Below are 23,586 nucleotides of genomic sequence, written 5' to 3'. Positions count from 1 at the left end.
AGACAAATTTAAATCACGTTGTTACAAATGTCTAGCAAAGACATAATAAAAAAAATAACACGGGAAGAAAATCGTAATTAAAAGCAAGTTTCAAAAAGTAAGTTTTCAGATATATTTTAAACGTGCTTAATAATTGATTTAAAGCTTTCGTGACTGAAGGAATTAATATTCTTTGGGTCTTTCGGTAAAGTCACGTAGATAGAAAAATAATAGATCACGACGTTTCGATCGCAACACAGGCAATCGTCTTCACCTGAAGACGATGCTTAATAATGATGAAGCCCTCAGATCCTCTTTGCAGGCTGTTCTACAGGCGAGGACCCTATACACACAAAGCTCCCTAGGTTTTGGTCCTGGCCTTTGGGACCAGGGTGCCGTTCACTCCACATGGCAACCACTGTTGGTATCCCACAAAGTGGCTCTTATTTTATTGACCACGAGAGGTATGGTGGGCTGAGACTAGTTCCCGACCAGAATTTTAACGAGCAAGCATAAGATCGTGAGTTGAGTACTCTAACCACTCCACGACCTGGCTGGCTATAATGCCGTCAATGTACGTCATCATGAATAGAAGCCTGACCTTCAAGCTTCACGCAAAAAAAAAAGATCTGTGAAAAAAAAACGAAGGATCGCCATGCTACAGAACTTGCGGGAATGGCCGTGGGCGCCTGAGCTGATGCGCTGTGAACTGTCGCCCTCTCACCGATCAGTGGCAAAGTCACTGCACTCCAGCCTGGTCTGGGAGCTCGTACACAAAACTGCGAGATGCGCAATTAAATAACGCAATGCGCATCACAATGCGCAGCACTGAAACTAACACCAATCACCTGGTTCTCTTTTCTGGTGAACATTCTGCCACCAAATATCCGCGATTGTGGCCATGCGACCCAAGCTTTGAACCATGTAGCAAACTACTATAGCCTGCGCTCCTTGAACGCAAAAATAGAAGGAAAAAAACTACACACGTATGAATGATTGCCCGGCCACTTGGCACTGGGGCGAAATGCTCTGCCTCGCCATCGGTAGGCTGCGAGTTAAAATGTTTGGTTGAGGGTCAACAACTCCGCGTTTCATTGTTTCCAGCGTGCATGAAATGGGGAACACTTTGCGCGGAATCAACCGTGGCTGTCCTGTGGCCGAATTGGCTCTCACGATATCGGAGCATGGAATTTTCGCAGCGGTCGCTCAGGGCTTCCAAAGGAAATGAACACTGCCCAATGCGTATTTGGGCACGGAGAAACTTTCAGCGACGGCGTTGAAATGCAAGGCCTGTGGCGTCTCTTGACTCCACAGACATCGGTAGTTTCAAATTATTTCTCAATCAGTGACACCAATAAAGGATTGGTGAATATAAAATATATATAGCATGGCTTGTGTATGCACCAGCACGCATTGTGTCTGCTCTTGCATGCGGATGATTTAGCGTTCAGTATACGCGTTAATGGCCAGAGCCGTTAAATGGATAAATGAAGATGTCCGCAGGTGTAGCGACCGACGTGACAGCAGGGATCGAGCAGGAATGGTAAATAGCCCCAGTTCAGAAAAGCGAATTAAACCCAGTACAGAAGAGTTAACATCTCGACACCGCGGCACCCACGGTGGCGAGATGTTAACTCCCTCGCCTTGTATACAGGAGGTCGTGGGTGAGATCCCGAACCTGACGCCTGTATATTTGGAGTTTGCATGTTCTCCCCGTGGTCGCGTGGATTTTTCTCTGGGTCCTCCAGATATTTTCTCTCCATATTTAGAAACATAGGTTTAGAGCATTTGACTGCTATAAATTCCCACGCGATAAGCCACTTTCATTGAGCTATCATTTGTGGCCAGGTCGCTTCTGAAAAAGAGCCATATAGCTCAGTGGGCTAAGAAATGTTTAGTTTAGCTTCATTCAAAAGTTACATACCAATAGGAGGGGTTTCAACAAAGGTGACTTAAACCGGGGTGAGGCTGGGAAAGAGAATAAAGAGGAGAGTGGTGGACAAGGAAATGGGGCGTTGGAGATGGAGCAAGGAAAGCAGAGACGTAACGAGGCATGGGGGGCGCGAGTGAGTGGCGTCGTGACGACATGATCAGCTCAGGGGGTGCGGCAATCGGTCACGTGGGGCTCCAATATTCCATGTGTCTCGCACGGTCGCACCCCGAGGCTGTTTTATATCGCGGCTGCTCTTGCCTAATCGCATCATTAAGCATTTTCGTAAAAAGTAATGTAAACCGCGTTTTAGATACATTTTGTGTCATTTTACACTGTTGTTGTTGAAAACATATATCATAGCGGTTGTCAAGGGGGCCCCAACTCGTAGCTTTGGCCACCAGGTGGAGGCGAGGCACCCCCTGCCGCCCCTCCCCGCTAGTTACGCTGCTGGTGCAAGCTGACGCTTGCGGGCCAGCCTAGAGTTCTGCGAGTTAGCTTTGTGTGGTGTGTATTTCTGGGCCTTTCAGATATACTCTACACACCTTGAGAAAACTGTACACGTCGGACGGGTGGTTGGTTACACGCGTGGCGCTGTGGAGGCACCGAGGGATGGTGGATCGCACGAATGTCGTGAAACTTCCTTCCTGCGGACGTGGAGGCTGGCTCGCTGGTAGGCGGCGCAGCAAATGTGGAATCTATCTGTTCCATCTGTATGGGATAGAGTGTTGCCCCGTCGCACGCGTGGGGGTTTCTCAGGGTGTCCCGGATTCTTTCTTGGATGTAAATACCCATTAGTTGGCTGAGAACAAGAGCTTGGACAATTGATGGTGCTGATTTACCGCGTGGCTTCCCCCCCCCCCCGCGTGTGTGCGCGGTTTCTCCACGCACCTCGAAGTGTTCTCTTCGAGAGTGAGCAAATATTGCGCGTGTTGCAAGCTGAAATTATTGTTCGCATTACATATCAAGGAATACGAGTCGAGCCTTAGCATGGATTCTATAACGCTCCGAAAAACGTGCCTTTCGTCGTCCTCGAAATGATTTAACCAGCCATAATCGAGTTCGCTGTTTGTCGACGCACGACGAGACGACGTCTCTCGGCGCGTGACGCGACACCTCTCGAGTTGATGTCACGGGTAATGGCATCGTCGTGGCGCGGGCGAGGCGCGCGTGCCGTGGACATCACGGTGCAGGTGGCCGCGTGACTGACCACTTTTAGCGCTGGTTTTTGTATCCGAGTTTTGGACGAACTTGTGGTACATTTGGCAGGGGGCGTTCTCGAGGGCGAGTCTCGAATAACAATATAACTATACTCTAGTTTGTTCTTATTAAATCATATTTACGATAAATATTCCCACCCCCCCCCGCCCCCTTTATAGACAAAATTACAGGCAGATAGAGTTCATGCATTGTTCATGCTTTCCGACTGCGTTGGGAAGCATTGAAAGCGTCCCTCTATGCAACCAGGAAAGCCTTCATTGAGACTCCTGCTTGGATTTTGTTTTGCACATGGCAGGAAACCACTGTGCCCGGAGAAAACCCCACACGCATAGGTCAGCTCCAGTACTTTTCTCGCTGTATGGTACTGTTACCTAAACTCAACTGTTTTAAACATGTATTTTTATTTTACCAGGTAAGCCACACTGAGCTATATAGCTCTTTTTTTGACGCGACCTGGCCACAATTGATGGGTTAACGAAGTGGCTTATCACGTGGAAATTTATAGCAGCCGAATACTCTAAACGCGTGTTTCTAAATGTGGAGGGAAAAACCGGAGGACGCGGAAAGACACGCAAACTCCAAATATACAGCAGGCGTCAGGATCGGGATCGAACCCACAACCTCCTGTATAGCAGGCGAGGTAGTTAACATCTCGCCACCACGGCGCCCTTAAACATCATTGTGCACTCCACTGTCTCTGGAAGGTGGGTGTCACACAGGCGATTTCTGTGTGATCCATCAGCCTTACGCCCTTTCCTCCCCCAGCGCTCCGGGAATATAGAAGCTCGTGTCTCATCGCGTGTGCCCGGGGCCCGACCAAGTTACATCCATAATCAAATTGTGAAATGGGTTTTTAATGCAATCACCGGGTGACCTTGCTGAGGACCGTGAAACACACATGGCGCTTTGTCTGCCCCGCGCTCGGACATAAATCCAGGCTCTCTCGCACGTGCTTATTCAGTGCTGAACAACCATTAATTCTAACATTTTCAATGTCTATTTATTAAAACAATATTCTCCAATGGACCCCCTTTTCCCCTCATTTCTCAGCACTCCCTAATCACAGGGGCAGACATTTTTTTTGTACATAATTAAATTACGTACTACATATTTTTTCTCTTTAATGATTTCTGATTCAAAGTTCCCTGGTGTCATAATATATTCCGAAACTCACTTATCTTCAGAAATACAAAGGAAATGGAAGTTGCATTGACAGGAACGCTTAAAAAAAACGTATTGGCGCAGGAAACAAAAGAGACAGCTTTGGGGACCTGGTGAGAGATGCGAAGCAGGAAAGCCGGCATCAGACCGCCCAGCAGCTGTAAAGCCTTAGACAAAAAAAACCTCTATGTTTTCCCACCTTTAAATAATGATTTTCCACCCGCTTACGTGAATCCCCCGCGACGTTATTAACCGAATCGGTGAGCCGACAAGCAACGGTGCTGCCTTGCCACTGCTGCGTGATCATTCACTTCCATTGCTGCCGAACTGCTCATCCATCCTGCACACGTTTCGCTTTTGCAGACCCCAATGGATTGTTTTGTGTGTGCGTGCGTGTGAACGTTCGTGTGCAGTGTGAGTGCGCGGTGGCTCTTAAGAGCCAAAGTGCGTGCCGTATCTTTGTCTGCACGACGGGCTGTGGAGTAGCCCTGCTCGGCGTTTGCTCTGGGCCGAGCGCGCATTATTGGATCCCGTCAATTCTCTGGAAAAGCTCAGAGCGTAAACGTGGTACTTGCACGTCGGAGGTAAAATTTACGGCAAACAAAGACGCCGCTGCTGCTGCTATAGTTGAAGTGTCTGCTGTACTTGCATACAGGCAAGTCGAAGGGCTTCCTCATTGCTCAAACGAACAATGCGCCAGTAGGCACGTTCACTGAGCCAGTGGTTATTTCCCAGACAAGGGTTATCTTTGATGTTTGGTTGGCACAGCGGACATCTAGCATGGACTTTGAGGTTATGATGTTTAACTCTGCATTTAGATGTTTTGTTTGTGTTAACTAGAACTTATTTGCCGTTGCAATGTATTTATTTTGACCCAGCTCTCCCTGACAAACAAAGTTCTCGTCTTAACAGACCCGGACTGCACTTAAACCTCGGTTTGATTCGTACTGTAACTCACACATTCTCAACGCGTTATTTGGTGATGCTGCGTTGGCGTTGGTGCCTGAAAAGAAAATATCACTGGAAACGTTTCAGGCAATGGCCCTTCGTTGTGACTTGCGTGCTATGAACATTGGGCCAAAACCATCGCCGAATATTTATGTTTATATTCTATTTCGAAAGGCCACTGTTTTGTTGAGGAGTGTTGCGTTTTTTATATCACACATCTTTCAAGGCCTTTCTCTGCTCATCGGTTTCTTGCACGCAAAGTAGCATCTGTGGTCACATCACTCGGCTCTCAGGTTGCGATTTCAAAATTCTTTTTTTTGGGGGGAGGGGAAGTTGGGTTCGACTTAGCTCATCATCCCTCTAAGGTCAATAAAACGAGGGCCACGCTGTGGGTAGTCAAGAGAAGTAGTCCTATGAAGAGGATGGTCTTTGCAATGTAAATAGATAATTTCCACCGGTGGTTCAGAGCCACCATTGGGGGATGTGTGCATCTTCAACTTATTTCGCACCGTGCGTAGCCAACCGTGCTGATTGGAGGTGCGACCAGGGAAACGATTTCACTTTGATGTTAGCCGTTATTATTGTATGCACTTTTGACATGCGAGTTCCACTCAAAGTGCCACTAAAAACTACGGGTCGAGGAGTGGCACAGTGGGTAACACACTGCGCCTTTGACCATGGCCAGGGATGGGCGATCCAAAATAACAAGAAGAGACATCTTTTTTTTATTCGGTCAAAAAAACGCCCCTCAATATTCAAAAAGCGGCAATGCAATGTGAAAACGAGACGGCGGTCCTTAATAAATAACGTCACGAACCAGTCTTTTTTTATTATTACACGCTTGTATTTAACTCACTCTGTCTGTTGTTGTTGTATCCTCAAATCTTGTAACTCAATTTTAACCCACTTCCCAATGTGGTATCGACTGCAAACTTCGTATACTTATGTCTGATGACAATACTATATTCTATCATAAGAACATATATATTTTAAACATTCTTTTTTATATGTTATGGTTCGGCTTGGGTCTCATTGTCCACGGTAAACTGACGTTGGCTGTAAATCACCATGGCAAGCTTCGGGGCCACTTCCTAGAGTCGTGGAGTTCTTCCATTACGAGTAAGGTACATTTCATTAAAGCGTGTTTTTAAAAAAAGTAAAAAAAATGTTTGTTCAAGAGCTCAACAAACGAAACAGGCCATGAACGCGTAACACTAAAGAGCCGCAGGTTGCCGACGCCTGACCTGAGTTCGATTCCAAATCATGGCTAACTTCACTGGTGAGGGATATATGAAGCGGTCCTGGGTCTCCCTCCTCACTCACCAACCCGCACTGCCCAGCAAGTTGTGGTATGGTCACACAACCCCGATGTCTGACACGGCACGTGGAGGCTTTCCACCCAACAGAGGGGTCGTCAAAGGAGGGCTGTGAACGTGAGAGAGGCCTTCCCCCGATCTCCTTCCTCGTTCCCGTGGCTGTGGGCTTCATGATCAGTGTCACGCACAGCATGCCCCTGATGTTAGGGAGGCACTGGAACGTTGCCCTTTTAAATAGAGACTTAAAACTCATTTCTTCAGAACTGCTTTCTGTGTTTAGTCTGTTGTCATTCTCCCGCACCTCCTATTAGCACGATTGGCTACGTACGGTGGGAAAGAAGTTCAACATACTTACAACGTTTAATCAATTACCAAAGAGCAGCAATGGCCCAGCCGTGACAGCGGCACACACTCGACTCCTAACGCAACTCTAGCGCTTGCCCGGTGTTTGCTGGTTTAGTAATCACTGCCGCAGGGATGGATGTTGTGGTGCTCGACCCGGCAACAATTCTGCTCCGGCCTCGACTCGAACACGGCCACCCGCACGTGGGGGGAACAAATAAAAAAAGAGAAATCATCACAGCTGCTTGCTTCCTCTGCTCGCCAAAAGGGTGGTGGGGGGCTGAAGGGGTGGCGGGGGGGGTGACATGGGGAGTGGTGGGGGTGGGGGCGACAGGGAGTGCTCACTTTCCGTCCAAGACATCTGCCGCTTACTTTTCCACAATGTCTGAATGTTTGTTTTAGTATCTCGGGGAAGGCGACCGGCGGGCTGATGCCTTGGGTCGCCCCAGTCACGTGACTGCGCTTTATTGATCTCGCTGGTCGGACGACCGCATGGGAAGATGGGAAGTCTCGTGCCGTGGGAAACGGCGTGTGCCGAGAAATGACAGCCCCTGTTTTGCACGTGCAGTTTAAAATATATATGTATGTGGAAATTAAAACGAATATCTGTATTTAATCAATCTGGCCGAGCAGTGTTTCGTTGGAGCACTCGGCTTATAATTAGACATTTACAAGTTTAAACTTAAATTGTTGATTCGGAGCCAACATACAGGACTGTCTGTAGTTGTTTTTAATTCCCAAATTTTATCCAGATTGTGCCATCAGCATCGTGCCATGAGATGAAGAAGTTATACTGGTAGGAACCTCCTGGTTACACCAGCCCACAGGGGATTATTGTGTCCGTCCGTCGTGCATCCAAGAACGGGAGGGGTGGGGCTGGGTGGAGAGGGGCGGGGCTGGGTGGGGAGGGTGGGGAGGGGCTGGGTGAGGAGGGGAGGGTGGGGAGGGGCTGGGTGGGGGGTGGGAGGGGTGGGGCTGGGTGGGGAATGGCTGGTCACCCCGTGGTGCCCTTATACAACTCAACGTTTAACCTACTCACCCCGGCTTGTGCCCGCCCTCACAGTTGGCCATATTTGCGGAATACACCACGCCGCCGTTGACCCTGGCCATTGACCGAGCAACCCAACGTTCCTACCAGCTCCCTCCGCAGGAATTTGTTTTCGTTCGGATCTCTGGGAGAACATAACGGCACACGGAAGTGGATGTCACAGAGCTACGATGCGACCTCATCCAACCGGTAGAGGGCAGCACTGTCTCACTTGCTGTGCCATATCGGAGAAATGTTCATCACACGATGGGCGAACCCAATACTGTATTTAAATTATTAGAGCTGGAATTTAGTGCAGCACATCATTGAATGGGGGTTTTTTTTTTAAAGAGGCATTGGTGAGATCATTAACACGATACCTGAGAGCCCAGCCTAGGTAGAGCCACTTGCCTGGATTTGAACATCGGATCTTGGCAGTGCCAGCTCAGCGCTTCTGACCTCAGAGCCACCCGGCCACATCATCCCTAAGGGTCGATAACATTAGTACAACTTCGTAAGAAGTTAATATCGGTTTTCTCGTTGTGTTAATGGTTACTGACATCGGAATGACGAATTTCCATCACTGGCTTAGGGCTATGGGATGATGATGCATTCTTGCGGAAGAACTCATTGGAGACGATCAACAGCTATTGTTTATTCGAGATATGATCAGGAAACCATTTGCAATAGAAATTGCATATGATCTCCACGTGATCCACCAACCCTGGCCAAAAGCACTTGTATTGCTGGTGTGCATCACCATGCCGTGCATGGCCTCGATGCTTCGGGGCGATGAGCCAATCTGTGAACGATAGCGTGGCGCTGGACGCAGATGCGCGACGAGAGTTCTCGACTTCTGCAACGGTGGACTGGATCACGATCGCCCTTTATCCAGAACATCAAGTTTGCGTTTTTTTGTACTTTTTTGTTCGTTCTAAACTATATCCCGATTGGGAGTTTGCACCAAAATGGAAGCGTTGTTTTTGTATTTATTCCATTCTGGGTCACCCTGCAACACAGCCACGTGTTGGTACATTGTGGCCCAACACAGACATAACTGTGACCCAGAGCTTTTAGTAGCTGACCTGGCTGAGCAATTGGCTACCTTCATAATCACCGGGATGAGGTCACGGGTTTCATCTCCCAGTGCGGCACGCAGTTGAAACAATTGGTGCACGTGTCTTAAATCCTCTCACTGGTGAGAGCTGAATGGAGTTCAAAAGAACTCACAAACACTGCCTTGTTGTGAAAGACCCAACGCAGAAGATCCCTGGATCTTCCACGAAGCTCATGGTCCACCCTAAACCGCATCCACTGCACAAACCACGGCAGTAGCTGCGGATACCTCATGCACAAGTGGAACATTTAAACTCCCCAGTAGTATTGTGCGACTGTCATCATCCAGAACAGACCGTACAACATATGGCGACACAATGCCTGATTCACAAATACGAAGGAGAAATCACAGCGGTTATCTGGGCTTGACCACTACCTGAATGTGAATGTGTAGGTGTTGCTCTGCACCTACATCAGCAGCCGCACGAAAGAAGAAGACTGCGAACCACCAAGCTGAATCAACGGATGCACCATTCAGTCGATCGGCAGGCTGTGTGGCGGAGTTCAAGTTGGGGCAACTTTACCTCTTCCGATATGACCATGGCCATCTGAGTTATATGCCGGACCGTGGAAAGCTTCGGTGGCGAGGGATACCTGAAGCGGTCCTGGGCCTCGCTCCTCACTCACCAACCTGCACCGTGCAATGTGGCAGAGTCGGTTAAGAGACCAGACCAGAGGGACTCGCTCGGGCTTCCTCTGTAGTTGCGCTCGCACGCCTCCCTTGCCATCTGAGTTGTATTCCAGACCATAGTTGAGGCCCTTCCGCCCACAGTGGCGTGAGCAAGTCATTGCAGTCCTGCGCCTTTACCTCTATGCTTAGATGGACCTGTGGCTGAGCACCCTGCTCACAGTGGGACCATGCCATGTTAATCCGGCCACTGGTAAAATGTAGCCAATCATTACACCTGGAGGGGGGGGGGGTGGATAAAATTCGTACTATACACACGACTTTAGAGAGACTGTGTTCGCCCCCACCTCCCCGTGGTGTGAATATGGAGTCTCCACACTCACGACTCAGCGGCACACATAGGGGTGAGCCTTGCTCCTGCGCACACCGCAGTGGGACGGCGAGGAAGCTAAAAGCGGCCTTGAGCCTGGACCCACGATGAACCAAGTCGACGTCGTGGGCTGCGGTGGGCAGCAGACAAAAGCGGCGCGGAATCCTTTTATACAAATTCCGTAACACAATTTTTTGTTGGGTTAGATCGCGTACATAGAAATGTGTCGTTAAACCCGCCACCACCCGACATAGCTAATTAGTGAGGTTTGTCACGTAAATAGAACATGCCAATTCGTTACTAGTACAGCACACGGGTGTGTTCTGTTTACGTGACGGGTTTAACGACACATTTACGAGATCTAACCCTCCCAAGAAAACCTATTATGGATGATATTGGTCGCGAAAGCCTCGGTGTTAAACCAAATCCTTTTGGTGCATTGCACCGCACTAACGTCTGACGCTCCCCTGCCTTGAGACAGTCTGCACCGGCCAGCGTGGTGATGGTGGTGGTGACGAATGACGGCCAAACAAGCCCCCAAACATCCACGCAGCGTCGGGGAGAGCCTCGTCCAGCAATCGGTTGACAATAATTGTGGGTTGGGGGGTGTGTACGTGTAGGTGATGCGGGAGAGTGAATCTGAAGGGTGAAATAGGACGACGATGACAAATCGCCGCACCGGCATCCCGAATCGAACCCACGGCGTTGTACCCTCGGATGGGAGCGCCGTCACGTGCGACAGTGAGTGAACGATCTCATTCGCGTCTTCCTTGCGTGGCCACGACGGCCTTTGATTGCCGTCAGCCTCGACCGTCCGTCTCCCTCCCATCGCCGCTCGTCGCGACGCCTCCCATTCAGTGCCGGATGAAGCGAGTGCGGGGCCTGTAGCATGTGTTATAAAGGGGCGCTAAATATAATAAACACGTAAATATTAGAACACACAATTATTTTTTACTTGCATAGTAAAGTAATTGTATTTTTAAAATTGCTATACCGACAGATAATGCGGCAAATCGCTAATATTAAACACCCAGTCGTTAATAAAAGTTGAAGGCGGTATAGTACTATAGTAATAGAGCAAGTTGCAGAATCACTGAACCCGAATTGATAGCTTGAAAGCATTTAGCGCGGGGCCCTTGAAAGTGCAGGGCCCGTATCATATGTAGCTAATTTTGCTACGAGCAAAACGGCACTTGCCCCGACAGTCTGTGCAGGCTATACGGGGGAAGGAGGGAGGGGGATCTTTGTCTTTATCTTTGATTATGAGAGAAACAAAGATGGAGCAGAATAAATGGAGCGGAGCGCCGGGGTGGCTACAGCACAGCAAAGGTAGCACAGGCGGGAGCACAGGTGGTTCACCTTGCCACAGCCATTTTAGTGAGTTAGGGTCCGTCCATAAATGACGTCACGCACCTGGGGGGGGGGGTCAGACATTTGTGACGATGTGTGACGAGGTGGGGGGGGGGGTGAGAAATGTGACGTCACATCAAAATGCGCAACTTTAAATAAATATAGACAACACGTTCTACTTACTTAAATAGACTTTTTAATAAATGCTTTCTCATACAACATCAGAGTGCAGCGCCACATTAAATACGCACTACAATGACAATAGTTTAAAGCGATTTGAAGCATGTTTTATTTTTTTGGGGGGGGGGGCAGAGCTTTCTGACGTCATATTTGAGGGGGGGCTGATTTTTTGTGACGCCGTGTGACGAGGGGGGGGGGGGTCAAAAATCGTCCAAATTCGCGTGACGTCATTTATGGACGGCGGCTAAGCTAAAGGCACTTGTTTCAACAACCTATACGACGTAATGGGGAGGGGAATTATTGTTTCCGTGTGTGTACCCCAACATCCAGCCCTGGGGGATACAATATCGGCCTGGGTATGTGCGATGTCGACGACACTACCCCCATTGTGTGCCTTAATAGGTGCCCACTAACAGCACTTGCCTCCACCAGTTCAAATAATCATTATAATAATGCGTACACCCTGACCCTGTTTCACGTGCACAATATATTTCTCCCCATGTTTATCACATTAAATGAAATTCAGTGAAATTCCAACAATTCAGTTGCAAAACATTCCCTCCTCCCCCAACGCTCTCCCTTTACACAAAAAAACCATTGCCCGATGTGGACAAGGGGGGCGCCTTGATACTGCCCTGTATCTCGATATTACAGGGAGAGAAAACATGCGACACGGAGCGAGAGGCGTTTCGGATTTGAAGTTGTTGTCTCATCCCTTTACAAATCATCAATTGCGTCTGGGTTCAGGAGTCAGCTGAGCCAGTCGACATGGAGTTGGAGGTCAGATTCTCGCGCCACGTCGCTGTATTCATTTCCACCAGCAAATCGCAGTTGTCTTTCCCCTGCTGTAAAGAAGGTGTTTTTTTTTAAAAAAGACAAACGCATTCCTGCGGAGGGAGCTGGTAGGAACGTTGGGTTGCTCGGTCAATGGCCAGGGTCAACGGCGGCGTGATGTATTCCGCAAAAATGGCGGGCACAAGCCGGCGTGAGTAGGTTAAACGTTGAGTTGTATAAGGCCACCACGGGGTGACCAGCCCCTCCCCACCCAGCCCCACCCAGCCCCACCCTCCCCACCCAACCCCTCCCAACCCAGCCCCTCGCCACCCTCCCCACCCAGTCCCTCCCCACCCTCCCCTCCCCTCCCCACCCAGCCCCAGCCCCACCCTTCCCACCCTCCCCTCCCCACCCAGCCCCTCCCTCCCCACCCAGCCCCTGCCTGCACGACGGACAGACACAACAATCCCCTGTGGGCGGGTGTAACCAGGAGGTTCCTACCAGTAAGATATCTCCCCGCATAGCCCTAGCAGGCTGTAGGAGCAAGTGCTGTTAACGAGTAGCACCTATGAAGGCCGGCGTGGCACACGAGATGCTAGGAGGCCAGAATCACACCTGGCCGCCTTCGTCTCCCCAGTGGCGATGTTGACACACCGCACCAGCTACTCGTTTGAAGCTGAGGTGAGGCCCAGGACCGGTTCAAATAATCGTCACTGGTGTTGGCCGTGAGCGGGAATCAAACTCAGGATGCCGGGTTCGTAGTACAGCGTGCTAACCGCTTCTCCCCCCCCCCCACACACAATGATTATTCTTTGGGTTATTCGGTAAAGTCACGTAGATAGGTTCAAATAAAAATATAAAAAACTACGACGTTTAGAAAGCAAGACAAGAGGTCGTCTTTGCCTGAAGACGCCCGCTTGTGTTGCGATCGAAACGTCGCAGATTTTTGCTATTATTCGTGACTTTACCGAAAGACCCAAAGAATATGAATTCCTGCAGTCACGAAAGCTTTAAGTCAAGACACACAATGATTGCTTACAACAGTATGGTGGTTGCATCAAGGGTGGACATTTCACGATCCTCTGGCAGGTGCCACTCGTGATATCAACCCCCAGAGTGAATTTGAGCTGCAATTTGAACGCACGAAATTCCAATTGCGATTCGCAAATGATGCAATGTTTGTAAAAAAACGTTTTTTTACATTCATTGTTTGTGATAAGCTTTTATCAGTGAGGGCTCGGACGTATGTCCATTTAATAACAACAAGTTGCATTCCTACTGGAATTCACATGCCCATCATGGCGTTTGTTTGGCCATACTTCATCACGCTGGTCAGGCTGGAGGAAAGTGATGGGGCGGCAGTCTCCCTCGCCACTCACGTTAGCCCTGCTGCTGACCACTGCATCACCACCACCACTCCTCCCTGTGTACAATATGCAACCCCATACAAACACTCAAATATTGGCCAAAAAATATTAACTGGTAAATCAGTGGGGACCCACCAGCATGCGAAAGATCCAATATTTCGAGATACCAAAACTGCGGGTTGACTGGATGTATCAGAGGCCATGAGTGAGCGATTAAACCGGATTCTCAAACGGAGTGAATTTATGGTCTCAGCCTGGCCACTAAAGATTGTACACGATGACCACACTTAACACGATGACTAAGCCATCACAGCGCACGCGCGAAAGCGCGTCGCCCCCTACTGCTGTGAAAATCACCAAAAGGCCGCTCAAAGGGTGTTTTCTGGCGTGATCTCGGTGAAAACAAACATCTCTTCAGCGGGGTATCTTCTTGCAAACGGATTCTTCATCTCAGGTCATGGCGCCGATAGCACATTTGGGATAATCTATAGGGTGGGTGGGAAGGGGGGAAATAACCAAACTGCTTCGTGTGGGATGAGTGTGCCACATCCCCAAGCTCAGTAGTTTGTGAAGGGGGTTTGGAGCAGCGAGTGGTGGAAACACAGAGGTAGTCACGTGACACAAGAGGGCTTTGTCTGCTTAATCCGGTTATGACATTGTTTTTTTTTCTGCATGACCTGCAGTTGTCATTTCTACAATAGCCCGCATAATCCTGGATGGATTGGTGAGCAGAGGGGGTGGCAAGGTTGTGAAGAGGTGAGGGGAAGGGAACGGGGGGTCACGAGAGGTGAAGTAAACTGTAAACTCAGATTTTGTTTTTATATCACGGTTGCTGAACACAGGCCCAGAGGCCAAACATGCCAAGCGGTCAGTAGCAAACAGCACTTTTGAGGGTAGAAAAGATACTCTTTGGTTCTTTCGGTAAAGTCACGTAGGTGAAAATAAAAAAAATAACTAATTATTTATATTTTTTATTTTATTTTCACCTACGTGACTTTACCGAAAGAACCAAAGAGTATGCAGTCACGAAAACTTCAAATGGTAGAATAGATGTTTAATAGATGTTATTATTAATGACTTAATACAGTACATTTTCTAAAAAGATTATCCAAGCATGGGAAAACAGAAGCTTCGCAGGAATTAAAATGCGAGCAGTGCAAGGGAAGAAACGGGAAGTGAAGTGTTGTGACCCGCATTGCGTGAGTGAGTGAGTGGATGAGTATGTGAGTGAGTGTATGGGTGAGTGTGTGAGTGGATGAATGAGTGTGTGAGTGAGTGCTGTTGGTGAGTGTGTGAGTGAGTGGATGAGTGAGTGTGTGAGTGAGTGGATGAGTCAGTGGGTGAGTGTGTGGGTGAGTGAGTGGGTGAGTGAGTGGGTGGGTGAGTGTGTGGGTGAGTGTATGAGTGAGTGGGTTAGTGAGTGGGTAAGTAAGTGTGTGAGTGAGTGGGTGAGTGTGTGAGTGAGTGTGTGAGTAAGTGTGTGTGTGAGTGGATGAATGAGTGTGTGAGTGAGTGGATGAGTGAGTGTGTGGGTGAGTGTGTGAGTGAGTGGGTGAGTGTGTGAGTGAGTGTGTGAGTGAGTGAGTGTGTGAGTGAGTGTGTGGGTGGGTGAGTGTGTGAGTGAGTGAGGGTGTGGGTGAGTGTGTGTGAGAGTGAGTGTGTGGGTGAGTGTGTGAGTGAGTGAGTGAGTGAGTGTGTGAGTGAGTGTGTGTGTGAGTCAGTGGGTTAGTAGGTGAGTGAGTGGGTGAGTGAGTGTGTGGGTGAGTGGGTGAGTGAGTAGGTGAGTAGGTGAGTGAGTTGGTGAGTGTGTGAGTGAGTGTGTGAGTGGGTGCGTAGGTGAGTGTGAGGAGTGGGAGTTCTAACACCAGGGACGATTATCTAAATCTATCCTGGGCCTCCTCTAGGTCGACTCAACCTCAAATGAGTCCCTCTTGCGATATGTAAAAATCACCACTGTGGGAGAGAAAGGCGAACGGGCGTGGTGCTGGCTACCCATCCCCTCGTGTACTGTACCGGTCTTCATAGGTGCTCGCTTATAGCACTTGCCCCAACAGCCTGTTAAGGGATCTTTGTCATTGAGTGGGCGAGTGAGTGGGTGAGTAATTGGGTGTGTTGTTGTGACCTGTGGGGTAGTGGTGATGGTGGTTGAACACAGAGTGGATGAGATCGAACCTGCTTTGCTGCCGATATCTATATTTACAGGCTCTAACCCCCCAACAAAACCTTTATTATGGATAATATTGGTCGCGAAAGCCTACGTGTTAAACTGTATAGCAATGAGTTTGCACGGCCGAGTCCTCTGCACGAGTGGAGGAATCAATGAGAACAGCAACCACGGTGGCAGTGGTAGCGGCAGAAGAGGGAAGGAGGAAGGCAGTGACCGCCAGTGAGCGAGTCGTGAGTTATGGGTCATCAATCAACCTGACCGCCTCACAGTAAGTATATCCAATCCTGCGAGGTAGAAAATGAGTGCTCCACCCCAGATATAACTACAATAGAGGGTGTTTCAAAACGATGGACTCGATTTGAAATCGCTATATCTCTGCAACCACGAACCGCCCATGAATGAAACTCTAACCACTTGACAGGGCGGGGCATAGAGTTTCAAATGATGACCGCTCGATGCCTCTCCCAGTGCACAAACAGCCCCGAGCCTCAGTCATTCGCAAGACGATGACCCCGCGACACAAGGGGCGTTTTGCGTTCTGTAGTTCAGCAAGACTGAATCCCTAATTGCGGTGCAGCATGCGTTTCAACGACGTTTTGGCATTGATCCGTCAATGTCAAAGAACATTCGTCGTAGGTACCGACAATTTGAGGAAACAGGCTGTTTATGTAAGGGGAAGAGCACGGGGCGACCACGCAGCTCAGGGGAAAACGTGAGAAGAGAGGCGTTTGGGAAGAATTCAACTATCGTCTCAATTTCGATTTAAAGCTTTCGTGACAGCAGGGATTCATCTTCTTGGTTCTTTCGGTAAAGTCATTCAGACGCTGTCTTTCCGACAGACCTGTTCTTGACCTGAGGACGGCTGCTTGCGTTGCGGCCGAAACGTCGTGAGAATTATTTTATTATGCTTTATTTTTATTATTTTATTATCGTCTCAATGTTGTCCGTACAGCAGGTAGATGGCACATATATCATTTATAAAGTGGTTAGTAAAACCTGATAACTCATTAAACCGTTAGGTAACTTTTCGTGTAATTATAACATGTTGCCATCATGAAATATACTGTTTTGAAATTGGGTCGATCTTTGTCAAACACCCTGTATTTCAACTTCCTTTAAACGTCTGCTTTACAAAGTAATATTAATTGTTCAAGAGTTAAAGAAGGCTCTGCCTTAGAAAGGATAAGCAACGTTTCTACTATGCCTCATTAGCCAGATAAGCAATGTAGCCATTCAGTGACGGGTCAGATGAGAATGTTGTATTACTGACGATCAGAGTAAAATGGTTCAATATGATGGAAGGAACTGTGATATTGCTAATCTTATGGGATATCATTAGTGAACATTTTATATATATATACTAGCTGTACTACCCGGCTTCGCCCGGGACTTGGATCCACCACGCCCGGCCGCCTTTGTCTCCCCAGTGGTGATGTTCACACACCACAGCAGTTACTCGTTTGAGGCTGAGTCGACCTAGGGGAGGGCCCAGGACCAATTAAAATAATCATCACCGGTGGTGGCCGTGAGCGGGAATCGAACTCGGGTCGCCGGGTTCGTAGCGCGGCGCGCTAACCACTACACTACAATGCGTTACGCTTCCACATGCGCGGGTCACATGACAGATTTGACGTCACAGCTCACTTGCCGTGCAAAAAATATATGCATTATTGAGCTCGCCCCCCAAAAAAGTGTATTTTTATAATTTTTGCATGGTGTACAGTCTGGAAAGTACCCACATGGAAAATTTCAAGTTTGTTGCATGTCGGGAAGTACGCTAAACATTTTGAACAGACACACATAATCACAACTTTGCCTTTTATATATATGGAGATATTTAGTTGAATGTGACCAGGTTTTGTCATCCCAATCAAAATTCCGTCTCGGCCAGGGGTGATTGATAGTGAAGTCTCTGTGCATTGGTCAGCAAAACGTCTTATTACTTTCAGCTTGTCATTTAAATTTGTATGATGCATGACGTCTACCGTCATCTGCAAAATGAGTGAATCGCATTGTGAGTGGAAGATAACACGGCGAGACATTAATAGTAGGGAAGACATCTGTTTGGAGACAAAAGAGAGCCTTGTGGGAAACCGGAGTTCAGATCGTAAAGCTAGGAATCCAAGGGTGCGGATTAGGATAGACTCCAAATGACTGGTAGCCTGGTCGGCATTGAGCAAGGTCAGAACGACAAAATGCTTTCAAAACGCTGAAGGCGATTTTTGCAGACTTTCCAAGATGTTCAATGCTTGAGCTCCAAATGAGTCGCGTGCGCTCACAGGTTACCTGGAGTCCGTGTGATTAAAGCGACGCGTCCGCTCAAACGGGCACGGGGTGGTGCTCGTCTCCTTTAGTGTCTGAGCTAAAAAAAAAGGTGGAAATGTAATTCCACGGAGGGGTTTGCTTAGTCTATGCGACACTAGCTGATTAATTCTTACAAAAGGACTCATTCTATTCACTGCAGAGGCCTCAGGGGCCAAGGTGATTTGCTATTCTCACAGCATTCTGTTTGTTCGTCAGGCTCCCAAACCAGGCTGGATCTTCAATGCTTTTTGAAAAAGATAAATGGTGTGAATTTCACATTGACTGCATAACTCCAAACTCCTTGACATTAGCGAATGAGTCATGAATATTCATTTATCATGCAAATGCACGTGCTGTACTTGTAATGTGCATGATACATTGGCCTATGACACTATCACATAATGACTTAGGCTTTTGTGTGATATCACAGGGCCTCAAACGATAAGCCCGAACATGAAATATGTTGCCATGTTCGACAGAATGTTAAGACGTCAACTGTGATCCTTGTTAAGGATGGGAACTGCAGTAATGTGTTTTCTTCATGTAATATGTGTGGCTTTTTTGTTTGATAAATGGAATTTATTATTTCCAAATATATATTTTACTTAGCCCTTGATTTGTGGCATTGTGGAGGACGGCATCCATTTCTACTGAGTCAAGTGCCTTTTAGAGTCAGTAAAGGCGAAGCGAGTTGGTAATTGAAAAATCAAATCGAACCGGCGACCTCTGGATTCCAAAGTGCGGTGTGCTCACCATTTACACCGCAGCAGCGTCCCTATCCCAATTATACGCGCATAGATTTGTGGGAATGTTTCTCTGACCGTGGAACATTCTACGCACTCAAGTGGATGGAAAAGCAGGGGGCGGGGTATAGTACGTGGCATATTGGATTTTTACAAAAAATGTTTTTATTAAAGAGCACGAAGGTCGTTTGTAGCATAATCTGCTTCACTCGGTTTTGATTTCGTATCCGATTTATATGATTGCATTACATTTGTATTTATCAATGCAGTACTGTATAGTGCAGTGGATTTTTAACCTGGGGTGCGTACACCCCCAGGGGGTGCGATATGCCCTTTCTGGGGGTGCCAGACATGGCCAGATTGTTTTAACGGTAAATCATCGAAACAAAAATGAAGCATGGGCACATAAGTACAACTACTTTGTTTCATCAAACCCCATGCATTTATTAACATTATACATTTGTTTACGATCGAGAACCAGAGGGGTGCAGCCTGCAGTAAAGGTTAAGAACCACTGCTAATCGTGCATTGTTATAACAATGACTGACTTAACATTTGTTCCGTGCTGTGAGAGTCACGCGTGACCCATTCTCAATTTGGATGCTCTATTTTTAACTGTGATTGTCAGGTTGCAATTGCGCTGCTGCCGCTCGTTGACCTGGCTCAACCTTGCAGAAGATAATTGTTTTTTTCCCTCTCTCTCTCTATTTGACGTATTCACCTGCTGAAATAAAAACTTACGTTCCGTTGAAAAACGACGATGTGGGTGTTCCTAGTGGTGGTGATTGTGGTAAGGGTTATGATGGGGGAACATTTCACTCAATATGGCAGTAGTCGACGTTTCAACTCAACCCGCTTTTTAATTTGTGTGCGACAATTGAGATTGGATCCAGTGCCCTACATTTCACAAGGTATTTTTTACCCAGTGGAAGTTATTTGGAATTATATTCAATATCCCTCAATTAATCAGGTGAAGGCTTTACGACTGAATTGAATGTTGTTTATTTATCCAAGCTAGAATGCATCGATATTTTAGTTGCCGTATTGGTATATTGTTATATCAATAAGGATTGTGTGAAGAGCAACACAGAACAGGGTGTTGTTGAGAAGGCCTGCTGGCTAAGAGGTCTGAATGCTGAGCTGACGCTGCTGAGACTTGGGTGCAAATTTGTGAAGATATTCATCGTAACATTCGGTTCTCAAGTTCAACCAGTTGATGGTCACGAGTCACAGCTGACTTCACAAAAAAATGGTTATTCAATGATTTGGCACAATGCCAGCTCTGAGAAATAACATTGTTTGGCGGCCACGCGATGAACAATGCCACTGCAGAGGGCATGGGTAAAGTGTTTCCTCAAATGTGTAAAGGATAAAAAGGCTCATTGGAATTACATTTTTTTAGGAGAGGTGCCCTGTGGAATCCTCTCCCTTGGGCAGTGTCCCACTCTCTGAGATTTCTGAATTGTTTCTTTGTCTCGTGACACGATGACAGCGAAATTGTAATATATTTGAAAATAAAAAAAAGCATTATATTAAAAAGTATTTTGATGCGGATGATGATAATGGGGGGGGCCGTTGATGATGGCGATGATGAAAGAGACAGTGATAGATGTGCGTGTGGATGATGAAGATGACAGTGTCCCTCTGGAGGTAGTGTGAAGCGTTTTGGAAAACTTTCGGCGTTTTATAGAAACCTTCCGTATTTTTGCAGATCCTTTCCAGGAAATACCAACACTGCTTCGAGGCAGACACATCATTATTGCCATCCTCGTTTCCATTTTCTTCTTTTATCGTATTCAAAAACATGGTTGATGCTAATCTACCAACCTCAATACATTTCAAGAAACCCTATCAAACCCCATTGCTTCATAATTTACCAAGGCCCACTAGCCCTCATCTGTTGGTGATGCCAGCTGCAAGATCAGATACAAGCTCGCCTGGTAGTCAACTACAACATCTCCTGCTTGTGCTACCGTGCCCCGACTTTCGATCATCCACCGTATCTCTCTCTCTGCTCTCCTGTCTCTCTACTTGACCACAGCCCACTGTAAAACTCTCCACAGCAGCAGAGCGACTCACAACCTCCTCCTCACAACCTCTTCCTCACAACCTCCTCCTCACAACCTCCTCCTGCTCCTCTCTACGCCAAGGACCGGGAACGAGGTCATCATCCCTCTCTGCACATTCGCAGCATTCAATCTGCACCCACTCTTCAGAGACACTTTAAGCTCCCCACCTTTTTCTTAAAGGCGCCACCACGCCTGGCTTTCGAGTGACACCGTGACTGACTCCGTGCCTTAAAGTCACGGTCGTTTATGTCAGCGAAATATTGTTCGTGTTCTAAATGTCATTATTATTATTAGTATGCTCCCCGGCACTCTTTATTGTCAGCGTTGTACAGGAAGTACTTTTTCGCTTAGCTTCTGCATGTCAAGAAAACGTATTGTCTCTTTCTGGATACACTTTCACATGGCTTATTTAAATCGCCTCCTTCAGGTTTCAAAAATATCAACAAATGCGTATTAACCTTGGAATGTACGCGCCTCCCGCCATTGCTTGCAATAGGAGATGCGCCAAAGTGATTTGAAGTGCGGTCGATGTTTCATTGTTTATTCAGCACCCAACGACCGCATCTCCCACAACATTGCCACCTGATCTTGTCAGATCTCAGAAGCTAAGCAGGTTACACCCTGGACAGTGTTTGCACGGCACCATGTACGTGCAATACACAGGGGTTAATAATGCCTGGGCAGTCGAGTGCAGTGCAGACAATACCATTGGTCCGCATTCAACATCCAGCTTTTTCGGGAGACAGTTGGGGGTTGATAATTCACTATGGAACACCATTTTGTTCCTGGGTCGTAAGAGTTATTTCGTAATTGCTTATGCCTAAAAAGTATATAAAATGGCTATTATTCCCCACAAACTTTGCTTTTGTAACCAGGACAGTGATATTTTGAAATTTACCTATTTACAATTAGAAAACTGGCGAATTTGTGTCTATTCGTTCACGTAAAGTTAGACAAAAACAACATATGAATCAAAATTAACATGCATTTATACTAAAGTAATACAAAAATAACTTTAAAAGATTTAGAAGTGAGTAATTTTTCGACATTTACGATTATACTGTGAATCACTTTTACGAATCAGCCCCCAAATGTAGTCTCCTATCATGTTCTCGTTATACTGTCCTTGGTAGCGGCGTTCAAAGTCCAGTATATCCTGGTGGAAGCGCTCGCCTTGCTCCTCCGAGAACGATCCCATGTTCTCCTTGAATTTATCAAGATGAGCATCAAGGATATGGACTTTGAGGGACATCCTACAGCCCATTGTGCCATAGTTCTTCACCAGAATCTCAACCAGCTCCACATAGTTTTCGACCTTGTGATTGCCCAGGACGCCACGAACCACTGCAACAAAACTGTTCCGAGCCGCTTTCTCCTTACTAGTGAGGGTTTTGGGGAATTCATTGCACTCTAAGGATCTTATTTAACTGTGGTCCGACGAAGACACCGGCTTTGACCTTTGCCTCAGACTGCTTGGGGACGAAGTCTTGAAGGTACTTGAAGGCTGCCGACTCTTTATTTACAGCTCTGACAAATTGTTTCATAAGGCTCATTTTGATGTGCAGTGGTGGCATCAGCACCATCCGGGGGTCCATGAGTGGTTCCCACTTGACGTTGTTCCTCCCCACAGAGATCTCAGTCTGCTGTGGCCAGTCTTACCTGTGGTAGTACGCCTTGGTGTCCCTGTTATCGCAGAGGCAAAGATAGTAGGGAAACTTGGTAAAACCGCCTTGGAGACCCATCAGGAATGCCACCATTCTTAAGCCTCTGATGACCTCTCAGCCATACTCATCATACTTGAAGGCATCCAGCAAAGTCTTGATGTTGTTGTAATCCTCTTTAAGGTGCACCGAGTGAGCCAGGGGAAGAGACGGGTACTTGTTACCATTATGGAGCAGCACGGCTTTGAGGCTCCTGGATGAACTGTCAATGAAGAGGCGCCACTCATTCTGGTTACAGGCGATTCCGATTTCCTCAAACAGACTGGTCACATTGTGGTAGAAGCAGATCCCATCTTGACGGGTGAAGAAGCTGTAAAAAGGTTGGTGAAGCGTCCTCTGATCTGCAACTTGCACACTTTTATCCAACAAGTTCCACTGCTTGAGCCTAGACGTCAAAAGCTCAGCATTGAACTTGGTGAGACCAAGATCTCTGATCAAGTCGTTGAGGTCTTTTTGGTTGGGGTAGTATGGGTTCCTCTCCTCAGCTCCACCTCTGAAATTATCATCTTAATCTACAACGTCTTCCTCGCTCTCTGACTTGCTGCTCTCTTCTAAAGACGGCTGTTTTCTCTCCCGAGAAGTGGGTACGGGGAGCTCATGGCAGTGTGGCAACGGGGCGATGGATGAAGAAAGGTCCGGATACGTGATAGTAAGTAGTTTTTCGAGATTGTTCCTCCCCACAGAGAACTCGGTCCGCTGTGGCCATTCCCACCTGTGATAGTGTGCCTTAGTGCCTAAATATTTTGTAGTAAATTTTGAATTACTTTAGTATAAATACATGTAAATTTGTATTCATATGTTGTTTTTTTCTGACTTTATGTGAACGAAAAAACACAAATTCGCCAGTTTTCTCATTGAATATCACTGTCCTGG

Source organism: Lampetra planeri, chromosome 20 (genome assembly GCF_965212315.1).
Source record: "Lampetra planeri chromosome 20, kcLamPlan1.2.h2, whole genome shotgun sequence".
In the NCBI taxonomy this organism is placed as follows: domain Eukaryota; kingdom Metazoa; phylum Chordata; class Hyperoartia; order Petromyzontiformes; family Petromyzontidae; genus Lampetra; species Lampetra planeri.
Note: the sequence above shows the minus strand (reverse complement) of the source record.